Source organism: Monodelphis domestica, chromosome 2 (genome assembly GCF_027887165.1).
Source record: "Monodelphis domestica isolate mMonDom1 chromosome 2, mMonDom1.pri, whole genome shotgun sequence".
Lineage (NCBI taxonomy): Eukaryota > Metazoa > Chordata > Mammalia > Didelphimorphia > Didelphidae > Monodelphis > Monodelphis domestica.
Window position 1 is genome coordinate 450,170,417 of NC_077228.1, and position 7,951 is coordinate 450,178,367.

Sequence of the window (7,951 nt, forward strand, 5' to 3'; positions counted from 1 at the left end):
TTTACAAAAATATAAATTGCCTAGACTAACAGAAGAAGAAATAGAATTCTTAAATAATCCCATTTCAGAAAAAGAAATCCAACAGGCCACCAAAGAACTCCCTAAGAAAAAACCCCCAGGGCCTGATGGATTCACAAATGAATTCTATCAAACATTCAAAGAACAGCTAATCCGAATACTATACGAATTATTTGACATAATAAGCAAAGAGGGAGTTATACTAAATTCCTTTTATGACACAAACATGGTACTGATTCCAAAGCCAGGTAGGTCAAAAATGGAGAAAGAAAAATATAGACCAATCTCCCTAATGAATATAGATGCAAAAATCTTAAATAGGATACTAGCAAAAAGACTCCAGCAAGTGATCAGGAGGGTCATCCACTATGATCAAGTAGGAATTATACCAGGAATGCATGGCTAGTTCAATATTAGGAAAATCATCCACATAATTGACCATATCAACAAGTAAACCAACAAAAATCACATGATTATCTCAATAGATACAGAAAAAGCCTTTGATAAAATACAACACTCATTCCCATTAAAAACACTAGAAAGCATAGGAATAGAAGGGCCAATCCTAAAAATAATAAACAGTATATATCTAAAACCATCAGCTAACATCATCTGCAATGGGGATAAACTAGATGCATTCCCAATAAGATCAGGAGTGAAACAAGGATGCCCATTATCACCTCTATTATTTAACATTGTACTAGAAACACTAGCAGTAACAATTAGAGAAGAAAAAGAAATCAAAGGTATTAAAATAGGCAAGGAGGAGACCAAGTTATTGCTCTTTGCGAATGATATGATGGTCTACTTAAAGAATCCTAGAGAATCAACCAAAAAGCTAGTCAAAATAATCAACAACTTTAGCAAAGTTGCAGGATACAAAATAAACCCGCATAAGTTATCAGCATTTCTATATATTTCCAACACAGCTCAGCAGCAAGAATTAGAAAGAGAAATTCCATTCAAAATCACCTTAGACAAAATAAAATACTTAGGAATCCACTTCCCGAGACAAACACAGGAACTATATGAACACAACTACAAAACACTCTCCACACAACTGAAACTAGACTTGAGCAATTGGAAAAAACATCAACTGCTCATGGGTAGGATGAGCCAATATAATAAAAATGACCATCCTACCCAAACTTATTTATCTATTTAGTGCCATGCCCATTGAACTTCCAAAAATTTTTTTACTGATTTAGAAAAAACCATAACAAAGTTCATTTGGAAGAATAAAGGATCAAGGATATGCAGGGAAATAATGGGGAAAAAATACAAAGAAAGGTGGCCTTGCAGTCCCAGATCTCAAACTCTATTATAAAGCAGTGGTCATCAAAACAATTTGGTACTGGCTAAGAGACAGAAAGGAGGATCAGTGGAATAGACTTGGGGTAAGTGACCTCAGCAAGACAGTAGATAACAAACCCAAAGATCCCAGATTCTGGGGCAAAACCCCACTATTTGACAAAAACTGGTGGGAAAACTGGAAGACAGTGTGGGAGAGATTAGGTTTGGATCAACACCTCACACCCTACACCAAGATAAACTCAGAATGGGTGAATGACTTGAACATAAAAAAGGAAACTATAAGCAAATTAGGTGAACACAGAATAGTATACATGTCAGACCTGTGGGAAAGAAAAGACTTTAAAACCAAGCAAGACATAGAAAGAGTCACAAAATGTAAAATAAACAATTGTGATTATGTCAAATTAAAAAGTTTTTGCACAAACAAAACCAATGTAACCAAAATGAGAAGGGAAGCAAGAAATTGGGAAACAATCTTCATGACAAAAACCTCAGACGAAGGTCTAATTACTCAAATTTATAAAGAGCTAAATCAACTGTACAAAAAATCAAGCCATTCTCCAATTGATAAATGGGCAAGGGAAATGAACAGGCAGTTTTCAGCCAAAGAAATCAAAACTATTAATAAGCACATGAAAAAGCGCTCTACATCTCTTATAATCAGAGAGATGCAAATTAAAACAACTCTGAGGTATCACCTCACACCTAGCAGATTGGCTAACATGACAGCAGAGGAAAGCAGTGAATGCTGGAGGGGATGTGGCAAAGTAGGGACATTAATGCATAGCTTGTGGAGTTGTGAATTGATCCAACCATTCTGGAAGGCAATTTGGAACTATGCCCAAAGGGTGATAAAAGACTGTCTGCCCTTTGATCCAGCCATAGCACTGCTGGGTTTGTACCCCAAAGAGATAATAAGGAAAAAGACTTGTACAAAAATATTCATAGCTGTGCTCTTTGTGGTGGCCAAAAATTGGAAAATGAGGGGATGCCCTTCAATTGGGGAATTGCTGAACAAATTATGGTATATGTTGGTGATGGAATACTATTGTGCTCAAAGGAATAATAAAGTGGAGGAATTCCATAGAGACTGGAACAACCTCCAGGAAGTGATGCAGAGAGAAAGGAGCAGAACCAGGAAAACATTGTACACAGAGAGTGCAACATTGTGGTACAATCGAACGTAATGGACTTCTCCATTAGTGTCAATACAACATCCCTGAACATTCTGCAGGGATCTAGAAGAAAAAACACTAGCCACAAGCAGAGGAAAAATTGTGGGAGTAAAAACACTGAGGAAAAGCAACTGCTTGACTACAGGGGTGGAGGGGACATGACTGAGGAGAGACTCTAAATAAACACCCTAATGCAAATACCAACAGCATGAAAATGGGTTCGAATCAAGGACACATGTCATACCCAGTGTAATCGTGCGTCAGCTATGGGAGGGGTGCTAGGAGGGGGGGAAGAAAAGAAAATTATCTTTATTTCCAATGAATAATGTGTAAAAATGACCAAATTAAAAATAATGTTTACAAATAAAAAAATAAAAGAAAAATGCTATTCACAGCCAAAGATGGAACTGTTGGAATCTGATTTCAGATCAAAACTGCCATCTTCCACTGTCTTATCTGGGATGCGTGACTTATGAATAGAGTATTAGTGAGGAAACTGAGAAGGAATCAAAGTTGCCAGCTACTTAGAGAATAAACATAAAGTAACACCACTTCCTTCCTCCCCTTTCCCCAAGTTGTGCTGTTAACAAATGGAGTCAGTTCTGACTGGACTGAAAGGGTAAGTAAAATTTCCCCTCAGCCCTCCTTCTTTAAATGATGTTCTTTGAAGTTCCCCTCCTAACACAATGAATCTGATTGAAGTCTATTAAAAATCAAGATGTCTATTTATTTAGGTATAAAAGGTTGAAGAGTAATGAGGACAGAGGGAAAAGGAAATCCCTAGCTATTTCCTGTACAGATCTTGGGGGTTTGAACCAGGGAGTCTTCTTCAGAAAAAGCTCTGAGGTTCCCCTAAGGGAAAAAAGTCTTTATCCTAAAGGTATCACCAATTGAAAGATAAGATCTGTTGCTCAGGCAAAAGGAATGAGAAAATGTGTATCGTCACAGCAAAGAGTAGTTACCTCTCCTCTCAGCTCATGGAGCAAAGAACCTTTTGCTTCCCAACTGCTGACTTTTTGAACTTGGCTGGAAAGTTCTATACCATCTCCCAGTGTCAGCTAGGGTTCCATCTCCTCTTCTCCTGAGATAGTCTTTCAAATTCAATATTTCCATTGCTTTTGGTGTTTCCCTCTTATACAGTGGCTGCCCCTGACACTATTCCTCCCAACTACTTCTCTATATGGGAAAATGAATAAATAAATAATGAGATACCACTAACCAAAAAGCTAGTCAACCCAAATTAGACCCTAATAATTTGGTGTTTATTCCATTGACCTAAATCTAAATCTAAATCTAAATTCTGAACTTCCATGACCCTTGACCCTCATTTTGAGGCACCCAATTGTCCTGGGGATGGCTTCAAGGGTAGCACATGCATGCTGGGAAGCATCCTGGGAAGACATTGAAGGGTTGAACTATCTATAGATGCAGAGATCATCTTTATCTTCTGAGGTCCCTAGTGATCTAGACAGTTGAATTAGAAGTATATTTGGGTATTCTTTCATTGATAATGACAAATATTTTTCAAAAACCTCATATGTGCAAAGGCGTGATGCTAATACCTACAGGGGACATGTCTAGACCATAATTTGTAGCTAACAATGTTAGACAAGGTTGCTAAACATATTTTCTAATGATCAGTGCCTCTCTACCTAATTTTTTTGCCAAACTGAATTGTAGATTCCAACATGTTCTTTCATGTTGAGGGAAAGTTTCCAGCTAACCCGAATGACAAGTGTTAGCCAAAACAGCTTGCATGCCCAGACTCTCATTCTTCACAATTGCCAGCAATGTTTTCTCTCAACTTCCCATTTCTGTCATCTACTTAACATCCCTTCACATTGATCACCCTGGACAAGTACTAGTCTGCTTACCACAGTACCCTGAGGCACAGAAAAAAGGGGTCTTCCTCCCCCAATTACATTTAAACTCCCTTTTTATATGTTATTTTCTTCATTGAAATATAAGGTCTCTGAGGGCCATGGCTATCTTTATTTTTGCTAATTTTTGTTTCCCTAGCACTTAACACATAGGAAGCATTTAATAAATGTTTGTTTCCTTCCTTTCTTCTTCCCAAATGCTTTAATATCAAGAAGATAGGCTTAATTTTACCCCACAGAAAATCCAAAAGATGAAAAGGACAAGAGTCCATAAACAAATATAGAAAACTCATATGGTACTCACAGTTCTCTATAAATTCCTCTTTGAAAAGAATTGAGATTGAGATTGCCATTGGGACATCCTTGGACATTTGAGGACATCCCTAGCTTTCCAAGGTCCTACATGGTATACCTCCAAATTTATAGTATATTCAGTGCTTTGGATTGCCCCTAGAAGGCTAACACACTGAAGCTGCACTTAACCCTCTTTTCCATCAGATCTACACTCATTGTTAAATCAAAGGTGGCAAGTTATAGGTTTCTTTGTAGCTTTGCTTTGCTTTCTAGCTATAGGAGACACATGAATGAGTGTCTCCCTTTCCCATGAGGCAATGCTCCCAGCATATCCCCTTTTCTCTCTATAAATGTCAGTTCATATTCTTTTAAACTTGGGAGTTCTCAAACTTGTTATATTACCTTCAGATGATCCCCCAGGCTAGTGCTTCCCATCAATGGTTCCTTCTTTGGCTAAATTTCATTCTCAGATCCTAAAATGAAAGAAACTGGGCTCTCCCTATTCTATTTAGGACAAAAATATTCATTGCCAAACAATATTGACAATATATGAATAGTTACAGTATAATAAGTTGGACAGAATGAGAAAAAAATGAGCATCCATGTTGGTGGTGGTATAAGAAGTAATTAAGTAGGAGACGAATTGGACCTCAAGTTAAGAAAGAATTCAAATCTTGAGTTCAAATCCCGGCTCTGCAACGCCCTAGATATGTGAATATGGATAAGTCACAACCTACCTAAAGCAGTTTCCTCATCTGTAAAATGAGGATTGAATCTATAGTATACAGGGGCATTGTTAAGTATCAAATGAGATTTTATATATGCATATATGTTATGTATATATGTGATTTTGTAAACCTTAAAGCACAATACAATTGTCAGATATCATTACAAAATGATATAGAAAAAGCCACAGCAAATACCACATAGGCAAGCCATTTGCTTTTGGTGGTATGAATGGCTAGTATCTGATGTTTTTAGTGGCATTTCACAAAACTACAAACAAGTAGGCATTTGGGTAGCAATATGGATAGAGTGTTAGATGTAAGGTCAGGAAGACTTGAATCTTGCCTCATTTTCTGGCTGTGGGACCCTGGACAAGTCACTTAATCTCTCTCAGACTCAATTTACTAATTTTTAAAATGGTATAATAATAGTACCTACCTCCCAGGGTTATTGTGAGGATCAAATAAGACAATATATGTCAAGCATTTTGTGCTTGAAGTACTATATATAAATGCTTGAGGTAGCTGTCCATTGTCAGTCAACTAACATGCATTAAAGGGAAGATAGTGAAATAAGCATTTAAATATCTACTATGTGCCAGGCATTGTGCTAAGTATTTTGTAAATATTACCTCATTTGAGCTTCACAAGTATACCCTATGAGGTAGATGCTATTATTTTACTCATTTTATAATTGAGGAAACTGACGCAGGCAGAGATTAAGTGATATGCTCAGGGTCATACATTGAGTATATGTTATCAACTTGGAAAAACACAGAACTACTAAAGTAGTCAGAAAAACCAAGTCTTTAATCAGGAAACAAACAGGTCCATCCATAATAATCAGCTACTACACAAAGCCAAGTGCCAAATACTACACTGAGTCAAAATGCTGGGGCTCTGTAGACAGTATCTCTGGGAGGATCAATGCCCTAAAAGATCCTCTGAAGACCAATAGAACTTAGGGGACTTATATACGTTTGGGGAACTAAGAACTGGGAAGTATGATTGATTGGCATTACCATGGCTACAAGGAAATGAGAAGTCCAAGCCAGGACTCAGGGAGAGGCTGATGCTTTACAAGGGATACAAAAGGGAAAGATCCGGTCAAGGGCTAGGCTACCTGAGAGAGGACTTTGATACAATGGGAGAAACTACTAGGGCAAAAGGGTACTTAACATTTGATTAGACCTACCAGTCCCACCTGAACTGGGATCATTAAGTACTTTAAGATATATTGTTCAGGCTGAAATGGGTGAGTCTCTTAGTGAGTTCTCAGGGGACAGGGGCAAAATTTTGCTCTCCTCAGTACTTATATATCCAGTTACTGCACTAGGAGCCAAGTGTCCTGAATTCCAGAATGCCAAAATTCCCTTTCTAGCATATTATTTCTAAAGGAGTATTTAAATAAAAAGAAGCTAATTTATTTGGTTGTCTTTTTAAAGATATATAGTATAAAATCTTCTAAAAATATCTACTTCTAAAAACAAGATCATTGAATTGAAAAATGAAGAATCTAGGTTTGAGGCTCAGGTCCACAATATTTTACCTATAAAAATATGGGTAAAATTAAATTAATTTCTCTGATTCTCATTTTCTATAACTGTAAAACTTCTACCACCAGCTTCAGTGGGTTAGAAGGAACAAATAAGATAATATAAACAGAATGCTTTGTAACTTCTTGGTCTTTTAATTGTCATCTTCTGGTTTTGTCCAACTGTTTGTGACTCCATTTGGGGTTTTCTAAGCAAAGATACTGGACTGGTTTGTCATTTCCTTCTCCAGCTCATTTGACAGATGAGGAAACTGAGGCAAACAGGATTAGATGACTTGCCCAGGGTTACACAGCAAGTGTCTGAAGTCAGATTTGAACTCAGGAAGATAAATGTTCCTAATTCCAGTGGGCACTCTCTCCTCTGTGCCACCTAGCTGTTTTGTAACTATGCTTTGTTATATAGATGTATGTTATTGTTTTAATTTAATAAATAAGATATATACACATTTTAATTTGGTATCTTGAACTCTTCAGGGTGAGAGATAGAAGAACAAGAGAAACTCTGTGTAGAAGAAATACAAGGAAGAAAAATAGAAGAAACTAATAAGACATACAAAAATGCATATGAAGGAAGACACAGAAATGAACACACAAAGACCAAAGAGAAAAAGAAAATCAACCTCATTTTAAAACAAACTATGATACTGAGGTTTATGTTTTTAACTGTTTTTTTAACTATAGACATAAATGGAACATTAGCCATTGATACCTGCTGAACTATTTGTATGAAAATAAAGTGATCCTGAATCTGATCCATAGCATAGAAGTTTCACATCCCAAAACTACATGATCAACTCATTCCTAGCATGGCTTTTGGGTCCTAGGCTCAGTTTTCCTCCACACAAACAGTACTGGTGAAAATATGCTTTCTTGTTTGTTTATGTTAACTACAGGTGCTTTTCCAAGGTAAAGACCTTGCTTGAAAATTTATTAACACTGCTGAATTTGCCTTTTGACTATTGAAACATGAATTTTAGGAAAGGAATTTTG

General features: G+C 36.8%; 1 long non-coding RNA gene across 1 annotated transcript; it reads left to right on the forward strand.

The window, feature by feature from the left end:
* Positions 1-2,954: 2,954 nt before the first annotated feature.
* Positions 2,955-7,713, forward strand: LOC130456854 (uncharacterized). Its single transcript, XR_008915894.1, has 2 exons — positions 2,955-3,126; positions 7,436-7,713. It is a non-coding gene; the product is annotated as an uncharacterized LOC130456854 (long non-coding RNA).
* The last annotated feature ends 238 nt before the right edge of the window (positions 7,714-7,951 follow it).